This window comes from Lycium ferocissimum, unplaced genomic scaffold, assembly GCF_029784015.1.
Source record: "Lycium ferocissimum isolate CSIRO_LF1 unplaced genomic scaffold, AGI_CSIRO_Lferr_CH_V1 ctg1863, whole genome shotgun sequence".
NCBI lineage: Eukaryota > Viridiplantae > Streptophyta > Magnoliopsida > Solanales > Solanaceae > Lycium > Lycium ferocissimum.
In genome coordinates this window covers 8,977-21,985 of record NW_026717920.1, presented here as the reverse complement: position 1 = coordinate 21,985, position 13,009 = coordinate 8,977, and the positions used below count along the sequence as shown (strand labels likewise).

Genomic DNA, 13,009 nt, shown 5'->3' with positions numbered 1-13,009 from the left:
CCGATTTCGTTCTCGTCGCTTCGTTTGATCTCGAATCCTTATGGAACCTTCTTGGTACTTGTGCAACACCTCCTTAACGATCTAATGGACAGTATAACTCGTCCTTAAATCCTTGCTAAACATTCCTTAGCTCGACGCCCGGCGAAATCCTTCCCAAACGTAACTTATACTTCACTTTCACGACGGGCCTAGTTTCGCCAAGTCCGATAACCTAAGAATCTTATCGTATATACATTAAGGTTGCCAATAACCCTCTTGTAGTCGTGAAGGTCTCATGTCCGCCTTGACCAACGTTAGTCCATTCACGACACAATGTCACGAAATTATCGAGGTGTAACATTAGGTTTGTCCTATTTAGTGAAAAATGTTTGATTACCTAATGTGAATTTTAGCTTCTTTGCCTCATGTGAGATCAATTCTATCATGCTTAGTCTATAGTTGCTTAAACTCTTGTTTCTAGGTTCAGTTTGGTCCATCCTGTTTAATTATAGTGTTCAGTTGTTCAATGGTTCAGTTTAAGTTCATTATGCTAGTTATAATGTTTAGCTTGCCTTAGTTGTTTGTTTAGCTCATCTAGTTATGATGTTTGGCTTCTTTGCTTGTTTGGTTGGGTTCACTATGTTTAGCTATAATGGTAGTGTTCCTGCTTTGTTTTTACTCGGCTTCTTGTGTTGCCTAGTCCTTTTGTTCCCTTGTTTGGGTTCCTCATATCCACAGGTTGCTATATTCAAGTTCCTTATTCCTGTGTTTAACTTAGTTCAGCATGCTTAGTATTAGTGCTCAGTGTCACTATTTTCCCTGTTTAAACTCCTCATGATTAGGCAATGCTTAATCTCCCCATTTCGGGTTATGCCATCATATGTACGTCAACTAGTTGGTTTGCTTTCTTAACCTATTGTGATTGACCTTTGTTGAATTGTATTTTTATTTTGAGATTCGGGCCAAGGCGCTACTGCGTTTTTTTTTTTTTTGTCAATTTCCTAAAGTAGCCATCGGTTGCTACTATCTGTTGAAATGAGGATAAAGGAATATGCTTCTTTTATAATCTGAATGCGTCAAAGTCTCACATGCTAAATGAAATGTTATGGAACTTTTGTCGACATATATGTTCAGTTTGATAATTTTCGTACTTTAAACTATACGGCTGATTTGTAGGAAATTTGTTTAGTTCCCCTTTTTTTTTATATATATGTATCTCGCGTTCTAATTCTTTATTATCCTTTTCTTTTGCATGTACACTTTGGGAGCGACATGGAGTCTTCATAAAAGACTCTCACCGCCGCAAGCAATCTCGTTTGAGACTAATGTTTGCCGCCATTAAATCCAAGACTTGCATTTACATCTCCGTGAACGCCTCTCATGCTCTCGAAAACGCACCCAAATAGAACACAACGGAGGGGAAGAAACAACGGAATTCCCCTCCTATCGCGTCAATCAATTTTATGCTTTATATATTTCTTATAGATCTTTTGACTTGCTAGAGTATTTTACTTCATAGGTATTGTTAAGTTAAGAGTACTTCAATAGTTAATCTTATGGGGTAGTTTAGAGATGAAGGATTTAGAGTTCAAGAGATTTTGAAATGACGTTTTAAAGAGTTCATTAATTTAATCTATTTTCATAGGTTGAGGATTTAGGTTATTAATTTTATAGAAGTTTATCTCTAACTATACTTTAGATCAATAGCAATTTTTATCCAGTCACATCAACCGAAATTTAAATAAAGAAACGTCTTTGAGCATTAATAACAAATTTTGGATAACAACTTTACATTTTTTTAATTGAGCAACCCTTTTGTGAACTAAGAGTTATCACTTTTACTCAGCTCCCCTTTAAATAAAAGTGGCATTTCATCCTTTAGTTATTAAACCTTCTTTTTTTTTTTGTTTATTTAAATAATTTTCTCAACGTATGAGTTAAATTATTGCTAACTTCAAACCCGAAACTCTTAAGTTTCTTTAAAGTATAGATAATATTTCATACAAGATGTTGGAAAATATTTCATTTGTGACGCTAAGATATATTAATTATTTCCAAGATGTTGGAAAATAATTTTATATTTGAAAATATCTTTTTCTCAAATGGTAGCTTAGATATTAATAAAAAATGATTTCGGATTCTTTGATGGTAATACTATTTCCTTGTTCAAATTTAGAAATGCATATTATTTGCAAAGTTCTTTACCTAATTATCTATATTTTTTTAGAAAATACCTTTTTCTCAAATTATTTATAAGGTATATTAATTTACTTATATTTTCTCTTAATTTCTAATATTAACCTAAGTTTGGTCTCAGGTAACCGTATTTAGCGGATCCTAATGGATGCCTAAGACCTTCCCATTAGAATATTTAGAACCCTTACCTAGAGTTTATTAGGTTAGTAAGACCTTTAAAAAGTAGAGTTTAGTTTAGTTTAGTTTCATTTCAAGTTAATATTAGGTATCCTAATTCACCATTAAAAAATAATTAGGTGGCGACTCCTTAAGTTAAATAATTAGGAATCACCAATATGTTGTACTCCGCTTGACCTGGTCTAAATGGGGTATAACAACTTGGAATATGACTCCTATTTTCCAATAATGTGGGAATATTTAGGTTCTTAACCATAACAAACATAGGTTAATTGAGTTATTGTGTTTTATGAAAAAAAAAAAAAATTTTTTATTTGCTTTAATCATTTCTTTTACGTGACAATTTTTGTTATTTCTTTTATGTGATAATTTTTGTTATTTGTTGTAACTATTTCCTTTATGTGAATTCTTGTAATTATCTGTTATTGCATTCTTCAAAAAATGTCATTCCGCTCATATTTCCTCCAATTACGGAAAATTCACACTATCACACGTGCACGCGAGGTGTGTTTTGCGCACCCGCAAATTTCTTTCAAAATCCCAAAATTTAGGAGAGTTGGCATATGCGCGGGGTGTCCGAATCTCCGGTGACCGCGTAGCCTTCTCACTCGAGTAGTCCGCTCGGGAACCTTGTGTCTAGTAAGCCAAATCTTAGAAAACTTAGGATAGAGCTATGCCACCAATTCCATTTAAGTCATGCATGCATAAACCTTAGGTGGGTCGGTCCTTGGTATCGACTCCACAATTAAGATGCCCACCAAATTGTCGACGGGTTTCATAACCCAACGACCAAAAGCATATTATGTGTAACGTGATAATGATAGAAGGATCCAAGCCTAACCATGACATGTCGAGTTTGGGAATCATTTTTTTTTTTTTTTTTTTTTTTGTAGGATGGACTTCGTTCCCCAGATTCCCAAGATTAAGATGGTCAGTGGTGTTCCAAGCAAGCTGAGGGTATGGTGGGAAGATTTGGACCTTGGTAGTAGACTGGCTGTTACGAGGAGATTGAAATTCCTCAATTCGCTGTTCCAGATCACTCCCGACAAACATGTGATTAGAGCGTTACTCCAATTTTGGGATCCAAATCGAGTCGTCTTCAGATTTAAGGACTTCGAACTCACGCCCACATTGGAAGAAATCAGTTACTTCACTGATTTAAAATACCAAGGGAGAGGTCAGATTATCCCACACAGTCAATCAGGGAAGAAATTTCTCCGCTATTTGGGGTTGAAGAACACTAAAGAACTCAGATGCTTCGAGAATAACTGGGTTTCTTTGGATTACTTGTATGAGAGGTACGGTCGTCCGGATGGTTACAAGCTGTTCAAGAAGGAATTCTTATGCACTCCCGCTCATTGGCAAGTTAGACGTCCCATTGTATTTGCCGTTGCCTTGCTTGGGACTTTGGTATTCCCACGTGAATACGGGAAAATCAGTACTTGCATATGTGCCGTGGCTCGAGCACTTTTTGAAGGGGTTGACGGTGCGCAACTCACCTTGGTTCCCATGATTTTGGCAGAAATACTTCGAGCCCTGGGGAAGTGTAAAAGAGGTGAAACAAATTTCTTTGAGGGTTGCAATCTTCTCCTACAAATGTGGGCGATGGAACATTTTTACCAACGTCCAAACATGGCAGACATATGCTTCAGTGATTCAAACAAAATTAGTAGTTTTTATGAAAGAACAAAACCGTTTGTATCTCCAGTTGGCACTAATGACTGGTATGAGTTCTTGGCTTCCCGAACTGGCGATCAAATCCAATGGAAATACCCTTTGCTATCACGTACCACGGCCTACATAAGAGGTAGGAGGCTTTACTATATTGAGCTTATTGGGTTGAAAGGCCTCCAGCCATACGCTCCAGCACGCGTACTCCGGCAGTTCGGTCTAGATCAAGTAATCCCTCTTCAAGCTAACATGAGTGGTTCTGAAATTCTTTTTGGGCCAGACTTCAGAGTTCCCAGGGCTGGTCAGATTCTCGAGGAATGGATAATATTAATCCAATAAGTATTGGGGTTGGACCGGCAGGAGGTATCCCAGAATATCATGCGTGGCTTCAAGAAGACAATGGTAACATAGATCCTAGCCCAGCAGGTGAGCCAGGCTTCGAGGATATCGGGAAGACAATTTGGATAAGACATGCTCGCTTGGGGACCATGGTTGTCACTCCCGAGATGTGGGCTCAAATGGCGAATATAATGCAGTATTTGGGGAATGCGGGAGCAGGTCCTAGCAATGACGGGGCGTCATCTTCATTTCCACCGCCGGCGTGATCAAGTGCAAAGATCTAGGCCAAGTCTTAGGATTGTTTTTACATTATGCCACTTTTGATGTATTTTAATTTATTGTCTCATCAATGTATTCGCTTTTGATATTTCAATGAAACTTGGCCTTTTATTTCCCCAAACTCAAGTGTCTCGATTTAATGGCTTGGATCACTCTATCATAATCTCGAATATTTGGCGTTAGGCCCCTCTGGCACAAAAGAGGTCCCATGCATAATAGGTCGCGCTATGATTTTTCTTTTTGCTATGTGATTTGTTTGCTATGCGATATATGTTTCTTTCAACATTAATTGTTTATGTTAACAGTATTTTATCAAAATAGCAATTACTCGCACTATACTAACGTAGTTTTCTTCATTTTTGAAGGTTTTCTTTTATTTTGATTATTTCCCCAAAGGTTGATTCGTGTTGACTGCGAACTGGCGGATCACCCATACTTCACAAGATCAAAAGCACGAGCATCCGACAACATGAATGATTCAGGGGCATCTAAACAGAATGGCTTGGGACTTATCACCGTTCCGAGAGACGAACCTGAGGCTTCGGAGGGAAGGAATGCTGATGAACTCATCGCCCAATTAATGCAACAAATGGCCGTCATGCAAAGTGAAATTGAGCGACTGCGAAATCTCACCAACCTATCCATTACCCTCAACACTCCTCCTCATGAACAGAGAACAAGTGCGGCAATCCCACCATCCTTTTCGCCTGTTGACTCGCCTGCCCCTCAACCATTTCCCTCAAACCCTCCACTTCACACAATCAATCCAAACGCTACTAATTCGCCCCCCATCCCACAACAAACTAATCTACAACAAACCGTCTCTCAACAATCTAATCCACAACAAGCCACCCCACAAACAACTAACCAAGCCATCCCGCAACAAAATAACCCGCAACAAGCCAACCCACAACAAGTTAACTTTCAACAAGCCAATCCGTTACCCTTCACCACTCCATATGTTCCTCAGCCTTCAGTTATCCAAACTATCCCACTCAACCTGACTACCCCACTTACCCAAAGCTACCAAGCAACCCAACACATACCTTTGGCACACGCCGCTAACCATAACACGCAGTATGTGCCACCGGTATATGTAGCGGAAGCTCAACCCTTCACTACCCCATTACAAGCCGTGCAGCAACCAGAGGCCGATCCTTATGAGGAGATGGAAAGGGAAGCTAGGGCAAGAGCGGAAGAGAACGTTGCAAAAGAGATTCGTAGTCTGAAGGAAGCATTCAGAAGCATCCAAACCCACAAGGGATGTGAAGGACTTGAATACGAGGATCTGTGTATTCATCCCGACATTGAGTTGCCTGCTGGATATAAGGTGCCAAAATTTGATATGTTTGATGGAAAAGGAAATCCTCGGGCTCATTTGAGATCGTACTGTGACAAGCTTGTGGGAGTAGGGAAAGATCAAGCCATTAGGATGAAGCTGTTTATAAGGAGCTTGACGGGAGAAGCACTTGATTGGTACACATGCCAAGATCCGCAGAAATGGCGTAGTTGGGGAGAGATGGCGCAAGAATTCATGGATAGGTTCAGGTTTAACACTGAGACTGTCCCAGACAGATTCTATTTGATGAAGTTGGAAAGGAAGTCAACAGAAACTTTCAGAGAGTATGCTATGTGGTGGAGAGCAGAAGCCGCAAAGGTCCAGCCCCCGCTGGCGGAAAGTGAGATGACGACGCTTTTTGTACAATCTCTAAAAGATGCAACATACTATGAAAGGTTGATAAGTGTCATCGGGCAAAAGTTTTAAAGTTATCGGGATGGGAGATTTCATAGAAGAAGGTATCAAGACGGAAGAATCACAAATTTGGCAGCCTTGCAAGCAACAAGTAAGGCAATTCAATCAGATTCAATTGGGGGAGCAATTAAGAAGAAGAAGGACGGAGTGTCCGCGGTCATGACCATCCAGGAACGTAGACCAAACCAGATGTTAACCTACCAATACCCTTCATCCCAGCCCGCATATTACAGCCAATACGCCCAAACCCCTCAGCCTTATTACCAACCTCCACCCGCTCCCTACCCTGTTTACCACACCCAGCCAACATATTGTCCACCTCGAGCACCCGCCTATCAAAGCCCATCACGATACCAACCAACCTACCCGCCTCAACCCCAATACCAACCACAAAACCGTCCACAAAATACACCCAGACCTCGCCCAAACTTTGAAAGAAAACCCACTAAAACTTATACACCATTAGCCGAACCCTTAGCCCAATTATATGAAAGATTGAGAACCGCAGGGATACTCCAACCGATTCAAGGAAGAGTTCCTAACCCCCTTCCTGGATGGTATGATGGGACTAAACATTGTGCGTATCACTCAGGAGTTGCCGGACATGATACTGAAAATTGCCTTACTCTCAAAGATAAAATTGAGGCGTTGATCAAAGAAGGAATCATCCGGCTCAAAGGGCTCCCCCAAATATAAACGACAACCCTCTACCCAATCATGGTGATGCAAATGTGAACATGATCGCCATTGATGAAGACTGTAACCTGGAAGGGACTATTGTACCAGTCAAAAAAGAGGAAAAGGTTGAATCATCAACCTTTATCGCTCCCGTAATTACAGTTCAAGTGAGGGCACCAATTGAAGTGGAAGTACTCACTCCCAAGCCTAAGATCACAGCCTTAGTTGCTCAGGCACCTTCTTTCAACACCAAAGCAGTTCCTTGGAATTACTCGGCTGATGAAAGGAACAAAGGAAAGGCAAAATTGGTTGTAGAAACTGTTGCTGCCGGGATGACAAGATCTGGGCGGTGTTATGCCCCCGAAGAGGTAGCACGAGGAGCACCGAGTAAAGAAAACAACCAAAAGAAGGCTGTGACCGAGGCTGAAGTAGAAGAATTCTGGAGGAAGATGCCAACTAAGGAATATTCTGTTGTAGAACAACTAAAGAAAACACCAGCCCAAATTTCTTTATTGTCATTGTTGATGAATTCTGAAACCCATAGGAGCGCTTTAGTGAAGGTACTGAATGAAGCTTATGTTCCAGTTGAGACCTTTAGCGAGAAATTTTCAGCCATGGTTGGGGAAGTCCTCGAAGCCCACAAAGTCTCTTTTCATGACGATGAGTTGCCACCTGAAGGTTTGGGGCACAACAAGGCATTGAATATCACAGTCAAATGCAGAGATAAATTCATTTCTAAAGTATTGATTGATGGGGGTTCAGCTGTTAACATATGTCCTATCATTACTCTCCGAGCTTTAGGAATTGATATCGGGAAACTTCGTGATAGTCACGTGAGGGTCAAAGGTTTTGATGGAGCTCAAAGGGGTGTCGTAGGGGAAATTGACTTGGTATTGGAGATTGGACCCGTGGAGTTTACGGTCGAATTCCAAGTGATGGATATATCCGCTAGCTACAACTTACTGATAGGAAGACCATGGATCCATATGGCCGGTGCAGTCCCTTCTACCTTGCACCAAAATTTGAAATTTGTCTGGAATCATCAAGAAATTGTGATCCATGGAGAGGGCAACAATTCGATTTATCCCGAAAATTCAATTCCTGTTATTGAAAGTGTAGAAAGGCTAGATGGATCTGTTTTCCATATTAAGGAAACCATGTGTACTACTCAAGCTGAAAGGGTAAAGTTGCCACGTGTGCTTATGATGGTGGCTTGGGAAATGTTGAAGAATGGTTTTAAGCCTGGTCGAGGTCTTGGAGTGAACTTGGATGGAATAGTAGAACCAATTCAATTACCCGGCCAGAAGGATACTTTTGGTCTTGGATACGAGCCCACTTTTGAAGAAATTTCACTGGCTAGTCTCAAAAGGAAAGGTGATATTCCCTTGCCAAAACCTGTCCCTCTCCGGAATCAGTCATTTTTCGAGGCGTCTGTCACTCAAGTATCAGAGGAAGCTGCTGAAGACAACCTCGTGGAAGGTCTCAAGAATCTATTCATTACCGAGGAAGAAGTTGAATGCAATGTGATTCTGGATGATTGCCCTGAAACTCCAACTATCTGGGATGCTGAGCCTGGAGATGCTTTAAACAATTGGACTTGTACCCCGCCCTCGGTTCTCCAAGAGTCTTGGTAGATGATTTGTATTAGTATTTGATGAAACAACGCGATTCAAATTTGAGGCCTGAATCGTGTTTATGCTTTTGTTGTGTTTTGCCTCCACCTTTTGAAAGCTTAAATGCCAAATCCAAACTATAATTTTCTATTTTAATTTCTTCTTCATTTAATTAATTTCTCTTTTCTTTTTCAGCAATCAAACTAGTAAATCTGCTGATACTATGAATATGACACGTAATGAAACAAGCGAACCAATCCTAAATGCCGAACAAGATTCTGAAGAATATGAAGAGGACATGCAACCTGAAGAGTTAACTAAAGATTTTGAACATTTTGAGAATAAGCCAAAACCAAATTTGGATGAAACAGAGACCATAAATTTGGGAGATTCAGAAACGGTGAGGGAAACAAGAATTAGTGTCCATTTAACTCCGTCACAAAGGGAAGAATTGATCAACCTTTTGAGACAATATATAGACGTGTTCGCTTGGTCTTACGATGATATGTCGGGTCTAAGCACGGACATCGTTTCACATAAGTTGCCTATTGATCCATCTTGTCCTCCGGTGAAACAAAAGAAAAGAAATATTAAACCGAATTTGAGTTTAAAAGTCAAGGAAGAAGTCTCCAAGCAATTTGATGCAAAGGTCATTCGAGCTGCAAGGTATCCCACTTGGCTAGCCAATATCGTGCCTGTACCAAAGAAGGATGGCAAAGTTAGGGTATGCGTGGATTATCGGATCTCAACAAGGCCAGCCCGAAAGATGACTTCCCCCTCCCAAATATTCACATACTTATTGATAACTGTGCGAAGCATGAGTACGATCATTCGTTGATTGCTTCGCGGGATATCACCAAATTCGATGGATGAAGAAGATCTTTGAGAAAATGACATTCGTCACACCTTGGGGAGTATACTATTATCGAGTAATGCCTTTTGGACTCAAGAATGCAGGTGCCACCTATATGAGAGCCATGACTACCATTTTTCATGACATGATCCACAAGGAGATTGAAGTCTATGTGGATGATATCATCATCAAGTCACGAAAGAGTTCAGATCACTTGACGGATTTGAAGAAGTTCTTTGACAGGTTGAGGCGATACAATTTGAAATTAAATCCCGCAAAGTGTGCATTTGGTGTTCCTGTTGGGAAGCTGTTAGGTTTTATTGTGAGCAGGAGAGGCATAGAATTGGATCCTTCAAAGATAAAGGCTATTCAAGAGTTGCCTGCCCCAAAGAGTCGAAAGGACGTGATGAGTTTCTTCGGTCGACTCAACTATATTAGTCGGTTCATAGCACAATCGACAGTAATAAGTGAGCCAATAATCAAGCTATTGAAGAAAGATGCTGCTACCAAATGGATGGAAGATTGCCAACGAGCTTTTGATAAAATCAAGGAGTATTTGTCTAATCCTTTGTTTTGGTGCCTCCGTGTCCGGAAGACCTTTGTTATTATATTTGTCTATGTCAGCGAATGCATTTGGATGCGTGTTGGGACAACATGATGAAACAGGAAAGAAGGAGCAAGCAATATACTATTTGAGCAAGAAGTTCACGCCTTATGAGGCCCGGTATACTTTGTTGGAACGCACTTGTTGTGCTTTGACTTGGGTTGCACAAAAGTTAAGACATTACCTGTCTGCATATACTACTTATCTCATCTCAAGGATGGATCCACTCAAGTATATCTTTCAGAAGCCCATGCCTACTGGGAAGTTAGCCAAATGGCAAATTTTGCTAAGTGAGTTCGATATTGTATATGTTACCCAAAAGGCTATCAAAGGGCAGACAATAGCGGATCATCTTGCTGAACATCCCGTAGATGAAGAATACATGCCTCTTAAGACTTATTTCCCCGATGAAGAGGTGTTGTTCTTATTTCCCCGATGAAGAGGTGTTGTTTGTTGGAGAAGATATCTCTGAAGAATATCCAGGGTGGATAATGTTCTTTGATGGGGCTGCAAACTCCAAAGGAGTTGGCATTGGAGCTGTTTTAGTTTCAGAGTCAGGCCAGCATTATCCAATTTCAGCAAAGCTCAGGTTTCCGTGCACCAACAATATGACGGAATATGAGACTTGTATTCTGGGACTCAGAATGGCAGTTGATATAAGCATACAAGAATTATTGGTTATAGGTGACTCTGACTTATTGGTTCATCAAGTACAAGGCGAATGGACCACTAAGAATGTGAAGATACTTCCGTACCTGCATTGTGTGAAAGATTTGTGTAAGAGATTTATCAAGGTGGAATTCAAACATGTCCCAAGGGCTCAAAATGAGTTTGCTGATGCTTTGGCAACCTTGTCCTCTATGATTCAGCATCCAGACAAGAATTACATAGATCCTATCAAGGTGAATGTGCAAGATCAGCAAGCCTATTGTTTCCATGTAGATGAAGAACCTGATGGAGAACCTTGGTACTATGACATTAAGAAGTATCTCAAGGCGAGAAGACTATCCGAAGGCATAACCGGTGTTCGAAGAGAACACTTCGAAGATTAGCAAATCACTTTTTCCTAAATGGAGAAATCCTTTATAGGAGGACTCCAGATTTAGGATTGCTAAGGTGTGTTGATGCCAAAGAAGCGGTCAAGTTGATCGAAGAAATACATGGCGGTACATGCGGACCTCATATGAATGGTTTCACTCTGGCTAAGAAAATTCTACGAGCTGGCTATTTCTGGATGACTATGGAAACAGACTGCATTCGTTTTGTGCAAAAGTGTCATTAATGTCAGATTCATGGTGATTTGATTCGCGTCCCACCAAATGAATTAAATGTGACGAGTTCTCCTTGGCCATTTGCAGCCTGGGGCATAGATTTTATTGGTCCTATCGAGCCGGCCGCGTCAAATGGACATAGGTTCATTTTGGTAGCCATCGACTACTTCACAAAATGGGTAGAAGCATCTTCGTACAAGTCAGTGACGAAGAAGGTAGTGGTAGACTTTGTCCGCAATAACATCATTTGTCGATTCGGAATCCCCGAGTCAATTATAACAGATAATGGAGCTAATCTTAATAGTGGCCTGATGCGGGAGATATGCGAAACATTTAAGATTACTCACCGCAATTCCACCCCATCGTCCTCGGATGAATGGAGCAATTGAAGCGACCAATAAAAACATCAAGAGAATATTACGGAAGATGATTGATAATTACCGACATTGGCATGAAAAACTGCCATTGGCCCTTCTCGGTTATCGCACCACTGCTAGGACTTCAACTGGGGCAACGCCTTATCTTTTGGTCTATGGAGCAGGAGGTATGTTACTGCGCAGAGGTAGAAATACCATCCTTGAGGATTATCAAGAAGAGCTTGAGTTGAGTGATGCAAAATGGATAAAGAACCGATATGAGCAACTGATGCTAATTGATGAAAAGAGGATGAACGCAATTTGTCATGGACAGCTTTATCAGAACCGAATGGCCCGAGCTTTCAACAAGAAGGTAAGACCGCGGCAATTCAAACCGGGGCAATTGGTGTTGAAGTGTATATTCCCACACCAAAATGAAGCCAAGGGAAAATTTACACCTAACTGGCAAGGGCCTTACATGGTTCATCGAGTACTGACTGGAGGAGCACTAATTCTAGCAGAAATGGATGGCGAAGTGTGGCCGAAAGCTATCAATGCAGATGCCGTCAAGAGATACTATGTCTAGGAGCTTTTCATTTATTTTATATGTAATGTTTTGTAATGTCTTTCTATGTAATGAAACTACATTCCCTCGGCGGGACATGTAGGAAACCCATATCGGGTTTGGACTCTTTAAGATAGGAATATTTTAAGATTTCCATTTGCTTGTATGTAATGAACTACGCCTGACCTGATTCCCGTGGTGGGATACGTAGGCGGCCTGCATAGGCTTCGGTCACATTGTTAGAAAATTTCAATTTTATTTTGCCTAGTAAAATGAACTACGCCTGACCTGATTCCCGTGGTGGGATACATAGGCGGCCTGCATAGGCTTCGGTCACATTGTTAGAAAATTTTAGTTTTATTTTGCCTTGTATGTCTTGAACTACACTTGACCTGATTCCCTTGGTGGGATACGTAGGCAGCCTGTATAAGGCTCGGTCTCATTATGTTGAAAGTTCAATGTCCTCCTATGCCAGAAACTGGGACAATTTTTAAGGGCATCGTTGCAAGATGACATTGACAGATAAGGTCTACTGAGTCATCAGACAGAGGAATGACTTTGGAGAAAGGACGTTCGCTTTGTGTTCACAACGTGTCACGGTTCAAAGTTCGCCAGAAATTATTTATCACTATATACATATTTACCATAAATTTATGCATATTTTCTTTTATAATA

General features: G+C 40.7%; 1 pseudogene; it reads left to right on the top strand.

Moving 5' to 3' along the window:
• Positions 1–7,131: 7,131 nt before the first annotated feature.
• LOC132042862 (uncharacterized) lies at positions 7,132–12,355 on the top strand (annotated as a pseudogene).
• The last annotated feature ends 654 nt before the right edge of the window (positions 12,356–13,009 follow it).